The following is a 22,906-nucleotide window of genomic DNA, read 5'->3' as shown; positions in this document are numbered from 1 at the left end:
GTTTTCTGTCTTCCTCCTCCACAGCAGTCCTCCTGAATCGAGGCCCTTGCCTCTCTGCTCATCGCATTTCCCTCCACAACTCCCTGGATTCCCCACCATCAGGCTCCTATTCATGTCTCTTCTCACAGAGTTACTTTTGCAAAACATAACTTCAAATTTCCTCCCTTACTCCCACCCTCGTAAGTGGGAATATCATAGAGCTAAAGGTGGCGAGGAATTCCCTGGTGGCTCAGACGATAAACAGTCTGCCCACAGTACAGGAGACCTGGGTTTGATCCCTGGGTTGGGAAGATCCCCTGGAGAAGAGAATGGCAACTCACTCCAGTATTCTTGCCTGGAGAATTCCACGGACAGAGGAGTCTGGTGAGCTACCACCCATGGGGTCACAAAAGACTCAGACACAACTGAGTGACTCACACACACACAAGGTTGGAGAGGCCCCTCAGACCACTCAAGGTCTCTAAACTTGCCTTACACCCAGAGTCCTGCCCAGCGATCCTTTCCTTTGTTCTCGAGTCAGCTCCTTCTCTTAACCCAACAGGTAAACAGCTTTTCAACAGGTATTTCCAGCTTTTATCACTTTGGCTCATGGCTGATTCATCTGATTATTATTATTATTATTATATCAATCTGAATATCAATTTCCTTTTGTTGCTGTTCCAGATGCTAGGTTGTATCAGACTCTTTGCAACCCCCACAGACTTTAGTCTGCCAGGCTCCTCTGTCCATGGGATTTTCCAGGTAAGAATACTGGAGTGAGTAGCCGTTTCCTCCTCCAGGGGATCTTCCCGACTCAGGGATCGAACCCGTGTCTTGTACACTGCAGGCTCACTTTACCCTTGAGCCATCAGGGAATTCCTCCCTTCCTTTTACTCACATAGAAATCCATCGCTCTCTTCAATGTCTCTCCTGGTCGTTCCTGGCTTCTTGGAGGCTGTGTGACCCCATCACCTTGTAAACAATCCCATTTCCAATTTCCCTCCCCATCTTCTCTGAATCTTTGCTACTAAAGTTCTCTTCAGCCAATGTCTACCCTTTTTTTTTTTTGCCTGTGTTCACCTCTAACTGCACTCAGGTCCATTCCCCTCCTTAAGTCGCAATTCTTCTTCAGCAACCATACAATCTCACAACTTTCCTTCACACAGGGCCCTGTCCCAAGCCTACAGGCCTGTGCTCCCTTACCCCCGAAGAATTCAGAATTCAGATAGATAGATACATTTTAATTTTAGAAAGAGAAAACACGGCATACGCCGTATTTCATAACATCCCCACAGGGCCCTGTGTGCACGTTCGGTAATCAAATTCAGTATTATTTCTGCAGTGAAACGTATGAATATTCACACTAAGTGGGACAAATGAAGATTATAAGTCATTCCATATCCATTCAGGTCAGGTTTTACCACCAAAGGAGTTCTAAAAACCTTTCCTGTTTCAGAGTTTGTTTAATTTTGAGATTCAAGTAAGGGAATACAGGCCTGAGGTTTATTCCTATTCACTTCCACTCACTTCATGATCCAAAACAATTACCACCCCCACCCCCCGCCCCACCTCCACTGAAAACACCCTCCTTGTTCTTCATGATATTTGAAGGTCGAGTCTAGAGAAAGAGTGGCACCTGTGTTGTGTGACTTGGCCTTTCTGCTGTGTTTGTCACTGTGATCATGTCCACTCAGTGATCCCTTCACAAATCTCTTTCTCCCGAGCCTTCCGTGACATCGTCCTCTACGTAGGTCCTCCCCTTAAACTGCATAATTCCTATTCCACCTCCTTTATGGGATCCTCCGCTTTGGAGATATCCAGTTATCCAGGTCTCCCTCTCCTCAGTTAGCTACTTTTAAAAAATTATTTTTAACAGTGAGGTATAATCAGAAACAGTATGGACCTAACAGAAGCAGAAGATATTAAGAAGAGGTGGCAAGAATACACAGAACTACTATATAAAAAAGATCTTAATGACCCAGTTAACCACAATGGTGTGATCACTCACCTAGAGCCAGACATCCTGGAGGGCAAAGTCAAGTGGCCCTTAGGAATCATCACTGCGAACAAAGTGAGTGGAGGTAATGGAATTCCAGATGAGCTATTTCAAATCCTAAAATATGAAGCTGTGAAAGTGCTGCACTCAGTATGCCAGCAAATCTGGGAAACTCAGCAGTGGCCACAGGACTGGAAAAGGTCAGTTTTCATTCCAATCCCAAAGAAAGGCAATGCCAAAGAGTGAATGTTCAAACTACTGCACAACTGCACTCATCTCACACGCTAGCAAAGTAATGCTCAAAATTCTCCAAGCTAGGCTTCAACAGCACGTGAACCGAGAATTTCTGGATGTTCAAGCTGGACTGAGAAAAGACAGAGGAACCAGAGATCAAATTGCCAACATCCACTGGATCATCGAAAAAGCAAGGGAATTCCAGAAAAACATCTACTTCTGCTTCATTCACTACACCAAAGCCTTTGACTGTGTGAATCACAACAAACTGGAAAATTCAAGAGATGGGAATACCTGACCGCCTTAGCTGCCTCCTGAGAAATCTGTATGCAGGTCAAGAAGCAACAGTTAGCAATGGAAATGGAACAATGGACTGGTTCAAAATTGGGAAAGGACTATGTCAAGGCTGTATATTGTGACCCAGCTTATTTAACTTATATGCAGAGTACATCATGAGAAATGCCAGGCTGGATGAATCACAAGCTGGACTCAAGGCTGCCCAGAGAAATATCAATAACCTCACACACCCAGATGACACAACCTTGTGGCAGACAGCAAAAAGGAACTAAAGAGCCTCTTGAGGAAAGTGAAAGAGGAGAGTGAAAAAGCTGGCTTAAAACTCAACATTCAAAAAACTAAGATCATGGCATCCAGTCCCATCACTTCATGGCAAATAGATGGGGAAACAATGGAAACAGTGACAGACTTTGTTTTTTGGGCTGCAAAATCACTGCAGATGGTGACTGCAGCCATGCAATTAAAAGATGCTTGCTCCTTGGAAGAAAAGCTATAATAAACCTAGACAGTAAATTAAAAAACAGAGACATTACTTTGCTGACAAAGATCCGTCTGGTCAAAGCTATGGTTTTTCCAGTAGTCACATATGGATGTGAGAGCTGGACTATAAAGAAAGCTGAGCACCAAAGAATTGATGCTTTTGAACTGTAGTGTTGGAGAAGACTCTTGAGAGTCCCCTGGACAGCAAGGAGGTCAAACTAGTCATTCCTAAAGGAAATCAGTCCTGAATATTCATTGGAAGGACTGATGCTGAAGCTGAAGCTCCAATACTTTGGCCACCTGATGTGAAGAACTGACTCATTTGAAAAGACCTTGATGTTGGGAAAGATTGAAAGCAGGAGGAGAAGGGGACGACCAAGGATGAGATGGTTGGATGGCATCACTAATTTGATGCACATGAGTTTGAGCAAGCTTCGGGAGTTGGTGATGGACAGGGAAGCCTGGCATGCTATAGTTCTCGGGGTCACAAAGAGTCGGACATGACTAAGCGACTGAATTGACTGACTGATAATTCAGGAGCCAGAAAATTCACTCTTTTAACACATACATTTCAGTGGTTTTAAGCTAATCACAGGACTGTGCAACCATCACCCCATCTAACTCTACAACATTTCATCAACCCAAGAGGAAACTCCATGCTCCTTATGCAGTTATTCCTCATTCCCTCCTCTCTCCCACCCTGGCAACTAGCAGCAGCCTCTGACTTTATGTCTAATAGGGACATGTAATATAAATGGAAACATAAAATACATGGTCTTTTACTCGTCACTTCTTTCAATCAGCATCGTGCTTTTAAGGTTTAGCAATACGGTAGTATGTATGAGTACTTCCTCTTTATGGCCAAATATTCCAATGTATAAAGGTTATACCACATTTTATTTATCTACTCATCACTTAGGACATTTAGGCCATTACTGTTTTTTTGGCTTATCAGGAATAATGCTGCTGTGGACATCTGTATACCAGTGTACACAGATGTTTCAGTTCTTCTGGATATATATACCTAGGAATGGAATGGGTGAGTATACAGTACTTTTACATTTAATTTTTTGATGAACTGCCAGACTGCTTTCCAAAGCAGCAATGTCTGAGGGTTCCAATTTCTCCATTACCTTAATCAACACTTATTTTAACTTTTTAAAAAATTATAGTCATCTTACTGAGTATGAAATGGTATCTCACTGTTGGTTTGACCTGCATTTCCCTAGTATCTACGTTGAACATCTTTTCAAGTGGTTTTTGGCCACTGCATTATCTTCTCTGGAGAATGTATACTCAGATCTTTGTCCATAGTAAATTAGACTCTGCAGTGACTCTCAGCACCACTCTGGAGTTACAAACAGCTTTGAGAATCTGACCAAAGTCAAAAAATAAAACTACATAGATAACAAAATGAGGCATACCATTTTCCTAAGAAGTTACTAACCCACTATAAGATCATTTATGAACCTTCCAGATTACTCATCTTCACTTTGTATCAGATGTTCTCAAACTTCATGCATATTTGAAGATCACCTGGGGAGCTTTTAAAAAATATCACATGACCACACAACCCAGCAACTCCATGTCTAGGCATGTAATAGAAAAAACAAAAAGCAGGGACTTAAACAGGTATCAGTTCAGTCACTCAGTCGTGTCCGACTCTGCGACCCCATGGACTACAGCACACCAGGCCTCCCTGTCCATCACTAACTCCTGTAGTCTACACAAACTCATGTCCATTGAGTTGGTGATGCCATCCAGCCATCTCACCCTCTGTCATTCTCTTCTCCTCCCGCTTTCAATCTTTCCCAGCATCAGGGTCTTTTCAAATGAGTCAGTTCTTCATATCAGGTGGCCAAAGTATTGGAGCTTCAGCTTCAGCATCAGTCCTTCCAATGAATATTCAGGACTGATTTCCTTTAGGATGGACTGGTTGGATCTCCTTGCAGTCCAAGGGACTCTCAGGAGTCTCCTCCAACACCACAGTTCAAAAGCATCAATTCTTTGGTGCTCAGTTCTTTAGAGTCCAACTCTCACATCCATACATGCTGCTGCTGCTGCTGCTGCTAAGTCGCTTCAGTCGTGCCCGACTCTGTGCGACCCCATAGATGGTAGCCCACCAGGCTCCCCCGTCCCTGGGATTCTCCAGGCAAGATGACCACTGGAAAAACCACAGCTTTGACTAGACAGACCTTTGTTGGCAAAGTAATGTTTCTGATTTTGAATATGCTGTCTAGGTTGGTCATAACTTTTCTTCCAAGGAGCAAGCATCTTTTAATTTCATGGCTGCAATCACCACCTGCAGTGATTTTGGAGCCCCCCAAAATAAAGTCAGCCACTGTTTCCATTGTTTCCCCATCTATTTGCCATGAAGTGATGGGACCAGATGCCATGATCTTAGTTTTCCGAATATTGAGTTTTAAGGCAACTTTTTCACTCTCCTCTTTCACTTTCATCAAGAGGCTCTTTAGTTCTTCTTCACTTTCTGCCATAAGGGTGGTGTCATCTGAGTTATCTGATGTTATTCACATATTTCCCGCCAATCTTGATTCCAGCTTGTGCTTCTTCCAGCCCAGCATTTCTCATGATGTATTCTGCATATAAGTTAAATAAGCAGGGTGACAATATACAGCCTTGACGTACTCCTTTCTCTATTTGGAACCAGTCTGTTGTTCCATATCCAGTTCTAACTGTTGCTTCCTGACCTGCATACAGATTTCTCAACAGGCAGGTCAGGTGGTCTGGTATTCCCACCTCTTTCAGAATTTTCCACAGTTTGTTGTGATCCACACAGTCAAAGGCTTTGGCATAGTCAATAAAGGAGAAGTATATGTTTTTCTGGAACTCTCTTGCTTTCTTGATGATCTAGTAGATGTTGGCAATTTGATCTCTGGTTCCTCTGCCTTTTCTAGCTCTACCTTGAACATCTGGAAGTTCATGGTTCACGCTGTTGAAGCCTGGCTTGCAGAATTTTGAGCATTACTTTACTAGCCTTATTCACAATAGCCAAGGAGTGGAAGCATTCGTTCACACACGAATGAACCAAATGCATGTATACGTACAACAGAGTACTATTCAGCCTTAAAAAGGGAGGAAATACTGTATACGTACAACAGAGTACTATTCAGCCTTAAAAAGGGAGGAAATACTGATACATGCTACAACAATGTGTGAACTGTGAAAACATGATGCTGAGTTAAAGAAGTCAGATACAAAAGACCACATATTATGATTCTACTTGTATAAGGAACCCAGAAGAGCTAATTTTATAGAAACAGAAAGTAGAACTGTGGTTACCTGGACCATGTGGGAGGAAGGGTGAGTACTTATTGTTGAACAGGATGAAAGTTTCTGTTTAGGATGATGAAAAAGTCCTGCACAGTAGTGACAGGTGCACAGGAATGTGAAGGGCTGGTCAGTGCCACTTAACTGTATTTAAAATGGTAAACTTTAGTTATGTCTATTTTCCTGTAATTAAAAAAAAGAAAACTATGTTTGTATATACACAAAAACACACACATACACAACCAGGACAACACTAATATTTTGTTTAAAAGCTCTCCAATCAATGTAAATGTTCAAACAGGGTTAAAAACTTGCTGCTTCACACTTTCCTTTATGGTATCACCTATTCCCAAGGATTCCCAAATCTTTCTTTCTAGCCTTCACCTCTCAAAGCTTCTACCTCATACCTAGCTCAGATGACCCTCTCCCTAAGATTAAATTCCCTTCTATCTTCTAATGCTGTTTAGTTGTTAAGTCATGTCCAACTCTTTTGCAATGGAGTGTAGTTCGCCAGGCCTATCGTCTCATAGACTATATATAAAACTCTACCATTAACCACATATATCTTAATTATTTATGTCTTTTGCCTTAGCAATTTTTAAGCTTCTGAGAGGTAGAAACTAAGTAGGTTTCATCTTCTTATAACAGACTCATATGCCTGACACACAAATTAATGTTCACAGAATAAATTACTTTACACACTGCTACAGAGTTTGAAGCTATTTCATCAAAATAGGGAACATCATTTACTATGCTATATTTGTATTATTTTATTTGATCTTCATAAAAGCCCCATGAAGTCATTATTATTATGATGCCCTGAAGTACAGAAAAATCAAACGTGTCCAAAGTCAAACACCGCCAACAGGTGGTAGAAGGAACTCCAGAGCCTGCCCTCTGCCTCTGCCACCTGTCTCCTCCCGTCACCTAGCAGAGACACAGGTCTTTTTATCTGAGTATGAGTCACCTTCTCAAGTAGGTATTTCCTGCCAGGGTTTTTCTGTTAATTTTTTAAGCTATAATCTTAACAGACAGTCTTGTAGCTTTTCAAAATTAAGAAAACTTTAGCATTTTACCACAGTCTTCATAACCAGCATGGTGACTACCCACAAAGACAAAGGTAGACACTTACAATGAGACTGAACAAACAAAAAACAACTGTGTGATGTTCTAAATAGGGGAAACTAAGATGATGGTCACTTAGGTGATAACAGTCAGGGGATTTCAGCTGATTACCAGTTTAATATGAATCAACCAAATGACTGGAAGCTAAAAATAACAAATTTACATTTAAATTGCAAGAACAAAAGCAAAATCAGAAACCATCAATTTGGACAGAAAACTGCAGTGCTGTGTTGCTCCAGAACATAGAGATAATAGATGCTGGAGAATTTAGTCAATGAACAGACACTAACCAAGGACTTATTTAAATAAGCAGGGATATGCATGGGTGTGTGTGTGTGTCTGTTTATTTGTGTGTGTACACATGGATACAAGTGTATGGCATCCAGTCCCATCACTTCATGGCAGATGGATGGGGAAACAGTGGAAACAGTGGCTGACTTTATTTTTCTGAGCTCCAAAATCACTGCAGATGGTGATTGTAGCCATGAAATTAAAAGACGCCTACTCCTTGGAAGGAAAGTTATGATCAACCTAGACAGCATATTAAAAAGCAGAGACATCACTTTGTCAACAAAAGTCTGTCTAGTCAAGGCTATGGTTTTTCCAGTGGTCACATATGGATGTGAAAGTTGGACTATAAAGAAAGCTGAGCAACAAAGAATTGATGCTTCTGAACTGTGGCGTTGGAGAAGACTCTTGAGAGTCCCTTGGACTGCAAGGAGATCCAGCCAGTCCATCCTAAAGGAGATCAGTCCTGGGTGTTCATTGGAATGACTGATGTTGAAGCTGAAACTCCAATACTTTGGCCACCTGATGCGAACAGCTGACTCTTTGAAAAGACCCTAATGCTGGGACAGATTGAAGACAGGAGGAGAAGGGGACGACGGAGGATAAGATGGTTGGATGGCATCACTGACACAATGGACATGGGTTTGGGTGAACTCTGGGAGTTGGTGATGGACAGGGAGGCCTGGCATGTTGCGGTTCACGGGGTCACAAAGAGTCGGACATAACTGAGCGACTGAAGTGAACTGAACACGTGCATAAACTACTTGGGGAGATGAAGCATACAAAGGTAGGAAAACACACTAAGTGTATTGAAGGGCTATTCACAGAGAAAGGAGATCTTAGATTTGGTACTTAAGTGGTGGATACTACATTATTTTATTTAATTCTGGTACTGTTCCCTGCTTTACAGAGGAAAAAAACAGATTCAAAGTTGTTCAGTTACCTGTCCAAATTCTCAGAGTTTGTAAGTTATGCCACTAGGCATCAAACCAAGTTTTGATTAATAAATCCTATTCGATGATGGCACAAGAAAACAGTCTGGTTAAAACATTAGAAAAAAATGAACATATCATCCTTGAAGTTCCTTGGAGTGTGACGTCCATTGCTGGGGATCTTTGGGAGGGGAGGGGCAGACAGTTGACACCAGCATTGCCAGGTGAGATCGACATTCCCACATGTACGTAACTGCTGACCTTTCAGTGTGAACACAGGAACCAAAAGCCATGACCTTACAATGCTCTGATACGAACATAGCAGATTTTTCATTCTCTCCTCGAAGCATTACCAAGGAAGCATGTGCTTTCCCTTCCCTGAATTTCCTTTTGAGTTTTCACGTCACTGTTTGTTTATCTGTGCATCATTTCCAGTCCACAGCCTGGTCCCACAACCTCCAGGTTCCGACTGTGACCAACAGGGAATACAGTGCATTACTTATCTGAAGCACAAAATTATACTTAACTCGGGTGGCTTAGACGTTGAGGACAGTGTCAGGCACCCAGAAGCTCAATTGTGCCCCCACTCATCTCCATACCAGTGAAACATCTGTTCTTCTATTCCTTTGGAACATCTGGCTCATAGTAACCCTTGTACAAGAAACAACTTCCCACTTATATCTGTTCCTTTGTCTTTCCCCCTTCTTAATCCTAGGTGCCCTAGTAACACGTATAAGTAAGTACCTTAGAAAATTATGCTCCAGAGTCTAATTTCAACTGTCGTGAGGTTCCCTGGCAGTTGAAATAATCTGGAGGTGACAGGAGATCAGACGAGGGAGGCCAGAAGCGGCCTCGGGAACGAGCCATTATAGAAATTCTACGTCAGTCCCGACAGAGGTAGCTGTATATAACTCAACAGTGGTTATCTCTGCTCAACATGTATCTTGGACTTATTATCTAAATGAAAGCTTAAATTCACACACCACCGAGTAGAAAAGTCAGGGGAATTAAACTAGCCTTCTAATTTTAATGTGAAGAACATAAAAACACACGAAGTCCCACAGATCTTCTCGGTCAAGTCACACGGTAGCAGACTCCAGTGTACCCTGTTCTGAATCCAGTCATCCAGGCCAACAGCCCTTCCTAAGGACCCTCTGTGGGTGGCACTAGGAAGCTGTCATCCGCTGCTCACACTGATGACCCCACAGCGATGCCAGGAGACATGGCTCCCCTGGCACTTACCTAGGCACCTGGTTTACACTCAGGCTGCCCTGCAGACTACCAGAGCGACTGGTGAGCAAAGTCCTGTGCTGACATGGATAGTGGTGATGGGCTGAGGACAACAGAGTCTCAGAGTCTGTGGGATGTGGGCAGAGGGAGAAGTTGAAAGGACACAGAGGAAGAAGCCAGAGGATGAAAATGGGACAAGGAGCAGTGGATGAGTCAGCGAGGAAGCAGAGGAAAGATGGGCATTGACCGTGACGAGGCTGATGAGCTGGTGAAGCAGACGTAGCTGAGGCAGACAGGGCACACCTTGGTCACCACAGTCAACACACACACAATGGTTCTCCACCTCCTCTCCCAGGAAATCACAGCACGTGCTCTCCTAGGCCAGATTCCAACTGTTAGGCTATCAAGCAGACATGGAAGTTTTCAATGGGGGCGAATTTGTGGCTCACAAGCTGTAACTCTATCTCTTCTCAACGAAGGCAGACACCCTATGGACAACGCCAGAACTACATCCCCTCACTGGGCTCCGAAGTCAGAGAAAACCTGGCTTGGCTCTTGCTTTCAACATTTACTGGCTCTGCAACCTTGGGAAAGGTACTTAACCTTTCTGAGCTTCAGTTTCAATGTCTGTGAAATTCCAAAATAATACTCACTTCATCAGTTTGTATGAAAATTAAATGATATCAAGGATAAAAGTATGCAGTCTGATACACAAGCTCCACTCAGGCATGAGTGGCCAACAGTTCAAGGTTAGTGGGAAAAAAAAAAAAATCAAAGTGTTTGTTTCTCAGTTGTGTCTGACTCTTTGCCACCTCATGGACTGTAGCCCGTCAGGTACCTCTGCCCATGAGATTCTCCAGGCAAGAATATTGGAGTGGGTTGCCATTTCCTTCTCCAGGGGATCTTCCTGACCCAGGGATTGAACTTGGGTATCCTGCATTGCAGGCAGACTCTTCACTGTCTGAGTCACCAGGGGAGCCCAGTTCAAGGTTCATCAATCAATAATACATATATTAAGTAAAGTGTCTCTAAAAAGAAATCTACTCAAAATAAGACTATATACTGATCAAAGAGCTAAATGTTGTGATCAGAGGCCTGCAGGAACATAATTGGGTATTTCTCCTAGCAGCAATGGCTTGGTATTTGTTAATTCAGTGTCTGCCCTGACTTCATAGAACGTTAATGTCTGCAAAAAACAAGGATCAAATATATTAAAGTATTAAAGATAGCACACGGGAGCAGGTGAGAACTTTGGGGCAGGCAGCTAGAATGGTAGGGCCAGGTAGGTCATGAAAGGGCCTTTAATGTCCTATCAAGGGATGTGGATTTCATATCACTTCTGATCTGGTTATTGATAAGAAAACTATGGGCTTGGGAAAGGTCTCAGCTCTCTGCTTCTTGGTGTATAGCTCGAAGGTCTGGCACAGATGTCTCAGCTATGAGGAAGACTGCTACCCAATGCCTTGCACACTGCTGTCTTCCTGGTTCAGAGCAGCGCCAATAACAGAAAGTACTGGGAGCTGCTGACCACCTAGTAGCCACTGTGAAAGTCAAAGGAACAGGTGAAATAAAATTTATTAATGTATTTTAACACATTATATTCAATATGTAATCAATATCCTAAACATGTAATCTTTTCAACATGGAATTAGTATTTTAAAAATTATTAAGGAGCTATTTTATGTTTTTTTAAATTATTATTTATTTACTTGGCTGCTGGGTCTTAGATGCAGCATGTGAACTCTCAGCTGTAGCATGCGGGATCTAGTTCCCAAACCAAGGCCCCCTGCAACGGGAGCATGGAGTCTTAGCCACTCGATCAGGGAAGCCAAACATTTTTTTTGTGGGGGGGTGGGGGGGTGTTCCTCTGCCTTCAAAGTGTGAGTGTATTTTGCACTCAATTAAAACAAGCCACATTTCAAATGGTCAAAAGCTGCTTGTGGCTAGTGGCTCTTAACGCTGGGCAGTGAAGGCGCAGGGTACCCTACATACCTCCCAGTGCCTGGTGATCAATCTTCCCCTCTCTTTAAGAATCAGGTCACCTTTGCTTTCTCTGCTAAGCGTCCCCTGAGTCCTCTCCCCACCTGAGGGACAGTCAGCTACTCTTCTCCTGTAACAGTGAATCCCCTGGCAAAATTTTATAAGAAACAGTTGTTGAATCAACAGGAGGATTTAAGTACAAGAATGAAATTGGCCATTTTTGCACTTCAGAAATGAAGACAAAATAGAAATGACAACACTATATCCTTATTTAACTTTCCCACTCTTTAGCAAAAATCCAGTTTCAAAAATTCTGTGAGGTAAAACTTCCCACCACAAACACTGAGGAGAAAGAGTGACACAGGAACCAGCAGGCTTGTTCACTACTAAAGCCTGAAGAAGCATAAGGGATCCCTGTCTGGAACACTATGTAGACATGAACTCTCTAGGGAATCTGCCTGGGTGTGAAGCAACTGACAACAAGTCTTAGGTCACTGGCTTATATTGCAGGGGTGTTCCCAATGTCTGAGCACAAGAATCTCAATCTGGACTCTCTGCAGTTTTTATACCTGAATGCTCCATCACAGCAACGCCGTGAGTAACAGACCTTGAAAACAGCAAGGTCTCCGTTTGCCAAGAAAAAGCAGCAGCTAAGGAAGAAAATATGTACCACACGTCTTTCAGATCCTACAGCTTCAGAGCTTCCCCCCACCCCATGAGACTGATGCTAATTCGAAGTCCACTTCTTATGCCAATCTCTGCTACCCTCTAATAACACTCTCCCCCACCTCTCACCTTCCTCTAAACCAGATTTCTGAATCAGCTGTGAGTTATTTTTCATGAGCATGTTTCTTTTCAGTGCAGACCGAACCCCATTTAAATGAAGCTTTAAGAGGGACCCTGGAAAATTTGCTAACAAAGTTTTTTCACTTCATGAATTTCATATCCCTTTGGCTCCCAAAGAATTAAACTGCATCTCAAATATAGCCTAGTGCCTTAATCCTGCCTAAATGGTCCCAAACTTTTACTTTCTCAAAAAACAAAAATACTCCTAAGAACATGTTTCACTGAGTTTTACAACACTGAGTACTAAGATCACCTTTAATTCCGTCCTTTCTTCCCCTATCTTTCCTACAAATTAAAAATCTCTCCAAGAAGCAAACCCCCTTAGCCTGACAAGATCGGACCTGATTATGATATTTGTGGTTAATTATTGTGGTTGAAATTCTGAGGTGCAGCAGGATCTGCAAGCGAGTCATCTGGCTTGTTTAGACACTACCCTGACGTCAAAACATGTGTCTTTTAACTCTCAGAGGAAGACGGGGTCTCTTCTTCACTCCCCAACCTCCAAAAGTTAAGATATTTTTAGATAACACAGTAGATTAGTCCTTTCATGAATGTACCTTAAAACTGTAAACAACTGACACTTGATGCCCCAGGAGAAAAACAACACGATCTGAAACCAAAACTATTCTAGTTTCAAGAGAACGTAAATAAAATGACTCTTTTGGGGTGATGATACAAAGGAAATATAAATGGAGGCCACAGATGGAGGCCAGTTAAAACTATCATTTAAAGCTGCTCTGGGAAAAGTCACTGACTTTTACTCTCTGATTGGCCAAACAAGTTTTACAAAAACTCCTCTTAATGATTTATAATTCCTGTAAGGTGTAAGATAATTACACAGTGACAGCTGTGAGTTATCTTTTCAGTACAGATCAAACCCCATTTAAATGAAGCTTTAAGTATTTAATTTGCCTTTGTTTCCCATAGTGTTTCACAGAATGCCTTGTAATAATAATAAGTGCTCAATAAAAACACCTTGAACTATTCCAAAATCCTTGGCTCACTTCAAAGACTTTAGATAAGGCAGCAAAATAAAATTAAAAGCAAAAACAAAGAAAGCCCAAATCATCTGGCTAAAAGTTCATTATTCAAAAATTTTAAATATATGATACTAGAGACTCTGGGGCTAAAACCATTATGTAATTGTCTTATATCCTACTTATAAGAATGTTCGGAGAGTCCTACAATTAAAAAATAAACAAATCCCAGAATGATTAAAACCATAGGTAATTAATTGTTTATTTTAACCAAGTTGTCTTTTTATGTAGGCAGACTAAACTAAGGTGCCAATATCTTTTAAAAGAAAATCCCAAATTAGTAAGATTAATAGTCTATTAAACTACACTGTGCTGAAATATAGTTTGTAGATATTATAAGGAAGAGAATCTTCTATACTTAATATCATTAAAATTTATGTTTGAGCTGCCCTCTCCATCATTTCTTGAAGATAATAGAAGGATGAATCCTTTGTAAACCGTCCATGCAGTACATAATGGCCAACTAGAGTTCTTATTTCCATCAACGTCAATTTCAAAAGGGAGAAGTATACAATGTAATAATATATGTGGTCTGAAACATACCCACACCCAAAGATGTGTATATCTGGTCTAGAAATTAAATAGAAAACATATTAGGGAATTCATACTGTAAGAGTTAACCCTTTTCAGATAAAGCTTATGATTATCTTTCACCAATTTCAGATTTTTAAGTACTACACTTCCAAGGTTAAGAGAAAGGGTACAGACTGCTAAGAGAATTAATAGCATTAGCATGAGCAAAAGTGGGCAAGCTTGGTCCAAAGATTAACTGAATGCTTTCAGCTTTCTGCATATAGTAGCAGAAGGATGTAATAAATCAGAGAAAGTTAGGTATTGTATACAAAATAAATCATTATTCGAGGCCTCAACCCTCCCCCTCCAAATTATTACCTAACCAAAATTTAGATGTTTTCAAATTCACTGCAAAGCTCTTTTTTTAGGATAAAATTACAAAAGGATATTGGGGAAAAAAATGAACTGAGATACAACAGCAAGCTTATATCTATTCCTTAATGAGTAAAATTTACCTTTGATTCTTCTTTGGAAATTTAAACAATGCTTACCAGTTCATTTCCTGAAACAAGCAAGAGACTGTATCTGGCCACTGTAAAGAAACTGCAAGAAACCTTTAATTGCTAAATAAACACAAAAGAAACCACAAAAGAGTCAATCTGCATCGCGTTTGTATCTATTTGATCCTGAGAAGGCTGTCACTGCCTGGTTGTCATGCTCAGTTCTCCCTCGACAACACACACATCCAATTCACAGGCACACAGAATTCCAAGAACACTGCCAAATGTTCAGTCAGAGCACTTGTGAAACACACCTTGTAATTGTCCACAGCCTCGGTCGTTCAAACCAGAGCTCGGCAGCTTGTCCTGATCTTCACCAGTGAGGTAAATAAAAATACCATGCATCACTCTTCCAAACGAAAAAAAAGTAAAACAACCTCACAATTAGCAATTAATTTATTGCCCCAGAGACAAATCTTTTCTGTTAACCCAAACCAACATTATGCCTTGATGTAAACCTGAGCACATGCTGAGCACCCTGCCGCTTACCTTCTCCATCACTTGCTTCTAACGATAGCTGACAAACTAGCCTCACAAATCCTTTTTTAGCTGCTGATCAGACAGATCCCCCTTTGACAATCCAGCATGGTGGAACACTCGAAAATTCTTCCTGCTTCTATTCTATTGCTTGCTCGAAAAACCAGTTTCCTTTTCATTGAGATAATAGCCTTTTCTGTGGTCACATGACTCTGAAGCTACATTAGCAGAGCTTTATGATAATAGACTGAATAAGCCTCTACCCTCTCCTGTTATTAAGGGGATGTGTCTCTCTCACACACACGTGCAAAATGCACACATGCACTCACATACACGTGTCCTAAATTATTTATTCTTCTCGGAATGATCATAATACATTTAAAATATCTACCGTAACATGAAAATACTAAAAATTTCTAGGTCTGCTGCTAAAAATAACTGCTTGATGCAAACACTCTGATGCATGGTCTTTGGCGCAGCAGGGAGCAGCACGCTGGCCATGAACGCTCCAGTGTATGAAGTGGGACAGAGGAGACCTGTCTGCTCCTGTTCTCTAGAACTTCTGACCCAGTAATATAAAGTTAACACATCTGGCCTCAAGAACACTGGGGGAGACATGATACCTGCCCAAACACTGGCATTTAACTAGTTTCATGTATTAGCAAAACACATGTAAGTGCACGTTTTCAACATCAAAATGTATCGTTATTGGAAATGCCCCCTACGTAACCTTCAGGTTATTGCACGGAGAAAAATATCACCATGGCCAAAACAATCTTTAAAACATTAAAAAAAATAAAATCAAAAGGTCTTCTGAATCTGGCCAATTGTTTGATTTCTGATAAACGATCAACTTTTGAAACACACGTGTGGAAGCACTACATCAGTGCCTGACACACGGTAGTTGCTCCACACTTTTTTTTTTTAGTGTCCTTGGTAACAGATTGAAGTGCTAGGCAAAGAGACAGTGGCAGATGACATTATCTGCTCTCTTTGTTTTCATTAAAAATAAAAAAAAAAAATCTCTTAAATCTATCAGACAAGCAATTTGGGAAAGGAGTTTAAGTGTAAGAATATGCTGAGAAGTGGAAAGCAGAGAGGAAGATGAGCCAAGGAGTGGCCCCAGAAGAAAGTCACGCCACTGGGAGGGTGCTGCTGCTGAAATAAGACAGTCCCACTAAAGCAATGGAGGAAGCTCCATTTGACATATTTGGGCTTTATTTCTTGCCTTGGTTTTCTCATCTCAAAACCGGAAAACACAGCAGGTATTTTCCTTTTTTAACTTTTCACTGTGCTAAAATACACACAACATTAAAAGCTACCACTTTTGAATGCACAGCTTGGTAAAGCTAAGCCTATGCACATGGTTGTGCAATAGTGCTCCCGACCTTTTTCATCTTGCAAAACTGAAACTGCACCCATTAAACAACAACTCCCATTTCCCCTTCCCTCCAGGCTCTGGCACACACCATCTACTTTCTGTTTCTGTGAAATTTAACTACTTTACACCCCTTGTTGAAGTGGAATCAGAAGTATTTGGGGGTGTGTGTGTGTGTGTGTAGATATGTTAAAAAAGAACTGTTTCAGTACCTGGAGATCAAGACAGTTTTCACCTCACCAAATCATTTTACACAAACTGCATTATCCCTAAGTAAACCAAGCCAAAATTATACTCTTTAATATAGGAAAAAACAAAAGTTGTTATAGATACAACTAGACAGAAGGAATTATTGCCACATAAAAGTTATCTATACAAAAAACTCTAATTTCTAAGAACCCCAAAATGTTGATAATTCTAATTCTGAAACTTTTTAGTTTTAATTTAATTAACCACTCAACACATAAATAACTCGAGCAGGCTGGAGTGGGTGTTGACTAACTCTCTTCCAGTCACTGGAAGGGACCAGGGTCACTCTGCTGGAACACAGCCCTAACATCTCACCAAGCCTCTGGTGACTACACAGTGGTAAGTGAGCATAGCTTCCATGAGGACTCCAGCAGAGAAACTGAGACATCAAGAAAATATATTTAAAACACTCAAACGCTCACACCTGGTGATACTTCATCAAAAAAGCCAAAGCACAAAGAACTTTTACAAGTTATAATGATTTTAACAGCCACCTAAATATTTTCACTGGGCACTTAAAATCTAAAATCAATAATCAGCCAGGGCATCATAAGAAATTAATGTTATTATAGGAAACTAACCATAGCAGATATGAGAGAATACTTCTTTTTTTAAAGGAACAGCATAAAAACTATAGGGGGTAATTTTGTGAAATCCATCCACCTATTTGTCCTTTTTCTGCTCACAACATCATCAAAGCTTTGGTTATCTTGAGCTAACGTGAGGTCACAAGCACTCTTTACCACCGTGTGGTCCTTCATCAGCTACAATGGAGTTTTCACAAATTATTTCTCAGCCAGTCATGGGCAGCTGGAAAATCTGCTGAGAATTCACTGACCAAAACCATCACGGGAAGAAAATGTCTCTTGCCAAAACTTCCAAGTAAAATGTCTTAGTCCAGATTCTGCGCTTACGCTTCAAGACATACCACAGCTAGCAAAGCTGTTCCTCTCACGTCTTCTGCTGGCAAGCACAAGTGGGTGAAGCTGTCTAGCCCCCTCCTGAGGGCAGGCTGGTGGCTGTAGCAGACTCCAGTTCATCAATTTTAACCCTTTTTCTTCATGAGGGCTTAAGTGTTGACAAGGGCATTAGGCTGGATGGTTTGTAAAGCTGTTTCTAGCTTTAAGGTTTCCTGATGGTGGTATTTATATACTTGTGATTAATTTCTTAAACCAAAAGTCTGATGAGAAGTCAAACAAGAATTCAATAGAGTAATAAGGTGAAATTTACACTTGGTGCAATAAACAGATGTTAAGAATAAAGTTAAGCATTCTTACCTACGAAAGCCTGGATTGGGAAGAACCCCTGGAGGAGGAAATGGCAACCCACTCCAGTATTCCTCCCTGGAGAATCCCATGGACAAAGGAGGCTGGTGGGGTGGGGTCGCAAAGAGTCAGACACGCCTGAGCGACTGACACACACACACACCAGTGAAAGCACCTATGGAACTGACGCTCCCATCTAGATACATGGCACGGTCATCACCCAGCAGAGCTCTCCTGAGCCCACCCCCTTACCCCAACAACCATGACTCTTCCGCTACCACAGACTGGTTTAGCTTTTTCTAGAACTTCAAACAAAGGGAATCAGACAATAAGTACTTTTCATGATTCTTTAGCATCACGTTTTGTGTTATTGCAGGGCTTCCCTGGTGGCTCAGAGGTTAAAGCATCTACCCCCAATGCGGGAGACCAGGGTGCGATCCCTGGGTCGGGAAGATCCCCTGGAGAAGAAAATGGCAACCCACTCCAGCACTCTTGCCCGGAGAATCCCATGGACAGAGGAGCCTGGTAGGCTACAGCCCACAGGGTCGCAAAGAGTCGGACACGACTGAGCGACTTCACTTTTGTGTTCTTGCATATAATAATCATTTGTTCTTTTTCAGTGCTCAGGGTAATTCCACTGTGTGACTATATGGCAGTTCATCTACTTTCCTTTGATGGGCATTTGGACTGTTTCAAGTGGGTAGCTTGCGGTAAACAGAATTCTAAAAATGGTTCTGCAAGACTGCCCCACATCCTAAGGTACACATCCTTCATAATCCCAAGCATCGTCAATATGGTAGATTTTCATGCTAATAATTAGGTAATGTCACATGGCACTGCTGACTTTAAGGTAGGGAGATTATTGAGGTGGTGGTGTTCAGTCGCTAAATCCTGTCCAACTCTTTTCAATCCCATGGGCTGTAGCCTGCCAGGCTCCTCTGTCCATGGGATTTCCCAGGCAAGAATATTGGAGTGGGTTGCCATTTCCTTCTCCAGGGGATATTCCCGACCCAGGGATCGAACCCAGGTCTTCTGCAGTGGCAGGCAGATTCTTTACTACTGAGCCACCAGGGAAGTCCAGGGAAGATTAGTCCAGGGAGGCCTAATCATAATGCATTTTCTCCATGAAGCAGGCGCAGAAGTTAGAAGTCTCAAGTCCGAGAAAGATTCTATAAACCTTAGATGACATTAAGATGGAAGAAATCCAATGTCAAGAAAGATGGATGACCTCTAGGTGCAGAGAGTGGCATTCAGCTAACACCTAGCAAGGACACAAGATCTCAGTCCCATTGATCCAAGACCCTGAATTCTGCTAACAGCAAGAATGAGCTGAAAGTGGATTTTCCCCCGAGAGCTTTCAGATGAGAACTCACTCTTGCTGACACCTTTGTTTTAGCCTGGTGATGCTCTGAGCAGAGAATCACATCGACGCCGTGCTCAATTTCAGACCTATAGGATGGTAAGCTAATAATTGGGAGTTATTTGTGGTAATCTGTTACTCAGAAAAAGAAATCCAATGAGGGGAAGGTGTGACTATATACAAGTTGCTACCAATACACATGTGCAAGTCTTTTCATAGACATGAGTTTTCATTTCGGGTGGGTAAATACCTATGATGGAATTAGGGGCTCGTGGGTAAGTGTAAGAAACTGTCAATGTGTTTTCTAAGGTAGCTTTACACTGCCACGAGCCACGCATAAGAGATCTGGGTGTCCCACAGCCATACCAACATTTGACATTGTCAGTCTTTTAAATCTTAGCTGAAATTCTACATGTGTTAGCAGCCTTCCCTACACATGGGTGTGCTCCTTGTTCATTTCCTTCTCTGTAGAGGCTGTATAACATTTACAGCTAATGACACCACACAAAGCCCTGTTTTGTGTACCCTGTCAGTGTCTCTTAGGGATTAGCTTTCTCTGCACTGGAGCATAAACACTGAAGGGTAGAGATCATGCCTTTATTTCTTTAAATCCTCACCATCATCTATCCTAGCGCTGCCTCTACAGATTAAATGGTCAAATTTAAGTACTGACATTTCTTTTTCCTTAAAAAGGCAATTATATAGCAATATGAAAAAATGCTTTTGAATAGGCCACTTTATAGGGAGGAGAGAGTATGGCCTTGGAACTACATTTTAGTTGGACTCCATTGCTAGATACACAACCTTGAGCAAGTTACTTCATCTCTCTGAGTCTTAGGTTTCCTATCTGTAAACGGGGAAAGTTGGGGGGCCTACACTGTGTTGTTCTTGTCAAGAGTCTATAAATTATATGGAAAGCAACTAGCCCAGAGTCAGACACGACTGAGCAACTGAACTCAACCAGCCCAGAGCCTGGCACAGGATGACATCAATTGATGGCAGCTATTATTAGCCCTTAGTTTGATATGATGTTCAGCAAAAAGAGAAACAACCTTTCTTTTATAACTTTATACTAAGAACAGAAGAGAATACATAAAATTTAAGAGTTGGATTAGGTGGATGATAGCATAGGGGATTTTAATTTCAATTTTTAAACCCTTAGTGGTGGCTCAGAGGTTAAAGCGTCTGCCTGCAATGCAGGAGACCTGGGTTCGATCCCTGGGTCGGGAAGATCCCTTGGAGAAGGAAATGGCAACCCACTCCAGTATTCTTGCCTGGAGAATCCCATGGACAGAGGAGCCTGGTGGGCTACAGTCCATAGGGTCGCAAAGAGTCGGACATGACTGAGCGACTTCACTTTCACTTTCAAAGTTTCCATAATTTTAAAACACAGTAAATTGTTGATAACTTCGAAAACTGGGTGAAGGATACATGGGGGTGGGGGTTATAAATACTATTTTAAATTTCCATTATACAAACCTCAAAAACTAGAATTCACTGTACCAAAAAAAAAGGGTAAATATTTAACTGACAAAGATTTCCTGATGCACCAAGACATTTTATTAATTCAAATGATTAAAAATGAGATAAACCCTGAAGGTGTCACAGTTAACAAGCTGCAGGGTGAATAAACTTTAGGTCATTTATGATATTAATTTGTTAGCCCATTAGCATTGTAATTATATATTAAAGCAAAATATCAGGTTTTGAAAACCTGATAAAGTATCATGGAATAGTTACTCTCTTTGTTAAATACATTTTTAATGCAATAAGGCATCAGTTGCATACCTAGTATAAGTCAATAAAGTGAAAAGTAATAACACCCACTTGAACTAGCTGTTTTTATGAGGCACCTGTGTGCACAGAATTCTGTCACTTGGCTCCCTGGGCCTTCTTCCTCAAGAGGGGAGCCAGGGATAGCAAGAAGGCCTCTCTGAGAAGATGCTGCCTGTGGCTGTCAGCCCACTAACATTAACTAGAGATTTCACTCTTCTGATATGCAGGGTAGTACGTTTTCGAGAAGGCCCAACTGTGCTAAGCTAGCTAGCAGTGAATGCTATTTTGCTGGGTTATTTCCAATAAAAGGCTTATGCAAACAGCAGTGCATAAATGTCTATGATACGACTGCAGGAAATTATACCCACACAAAAGACAGCTGAGGAGAAGGACTAGAGAGTACAATCACTTCTAAATACGACTCTGCCAAGTTGCCACTTCATGGAATGAAATAATATACAAATAGCACACTGCATTTCCAGCTCAGCATCTGTGCTTCATCCAAGGACTTTAGAGGCTTTGACTACTGAATCTGATTCTTCCCAATTAGTTCACGTGTAAACCATTCCAAAGAGTCGCCCTTAAGAGGTGCATTTATTCTCTGAAGTCACTGAGTACCCCTGGGTTACAAATGAAATTCCTAGGTGATCTGCTAACCAGAATGAATGAGAAACCAAGCCGTCTATCAGGATTTATAACTTTTATTCCTCAGGATTCTAAAAATGCCAAAGGCTCAGGGAGCAGATTAAAGACCACAAGAATTTGACTCACTGATTAATCCAGCCCTCTGAGATTGGCATTATTCCCTAGAAGGCTCTGATGGGATAAACGACCATTTAAAATTATAAAACTGTGGGGCTTAAAAACAAAACAAAAAACGCGAGGGCCATCTCATGTTGGGACTCTAGAATTCTTCCACCTCAAATTCCCAACCTTGGATAACTTATCAGTCTCTGGTTAGATCTTTTCAATTCATAACCTTAGAGCCATTTACACTGTAAGGAGAAAATTTCCCCAGCTGTTCTTAAGAGTTCAAAAAGCAACCAAAGGCCAAGACTAGACCATACTGTTTCTTTAAAAGGTTAGATGGGAATGAGATTTCAGGGACAAAATGGAAGAACTACATCCTTCGACGGTGATGGCTAATGGCCTTAAACACACCTTCTTGTCATCTTCAAACCCTGGTAGATTAGCCAGGCTTGCTCTTCTCACTCTACTGTTCTCTGCCTCCTCTACGTACTAACTTCTCCCACATAGAGTCAAAAGAGAGTGACAGCCACATACACAACGAGGACCAGAAGAGCCTGGCTTGCTTTTCTCACTGGATCATAAAGGAATGCTATGCAGGTAACTGATAATAAGGATTTTTGTTTTTTCTTGACAATCTGCTTCAACTAAGATCTGACTGAAAGTTTTCACTGGTTCACAAATTTGGCCATATAAATACAGAAGAGGAAAAAAAAGTCTCTCTTGGTGGAGGTGCTATATTCTGAGGCAAATAGTGAATTATTCATCTATTCTACATTTCCACGGGCATGAGAGGGACTTGTCACAAGTGGGGAGCATGTGCTGCGTGTATGGAAGACCACGCCTCACACAGCACAGCACAGTGCTGT

The 22,906-nt window shown here is 41.5% G+C and overlaps 1 protein-coding gene across 8 annotated transcripts in view; it reads right to left on the bottom strand.

Annotated features, from left to right (window-relative positions):
* NCOA2 (nuclear receptor coactivator 2) overlaps positions 1–22,906 on the bottom strand; it is a 283,938-nt gene that overhangs the window by 115,943 nt on the left and 145,089 nt on the right. For 3 of the 8 annotated variants that reach the window (XM_018058427.1, XM_018058429.1, XM_018058428.1), the window contains exon 3: positions 6,287–6,457. The exons of the other annotated variants lie outside the window; for them this stretch is intronic. The gene's annotated coding sequence lies outside the window, so the exon portion shown is untranslated. The remainder of the gene's footprint in view (positions 1–6,286; positions 6,458–22,906) is intronic. 8 annotated transcript variants of the gene reach the window in all.

Source organism: Capra hircus, chromosome 14 (genome assembly GCF_001704415.2).
Source record: "Capra hircus breed San Clemente chromosome 14, ASM170441v1, whole genome shotgun sequence".
NCBI lineage: Eukaryota > Metazoa > Chordata > Mammalia > Artiodactyla > Bovidae > Capra > Capra hircus.
Note: the sequence above shows the minus strand (reverse complement) of the source record. Positions and strands in the feature narration are given on the sequence as shown.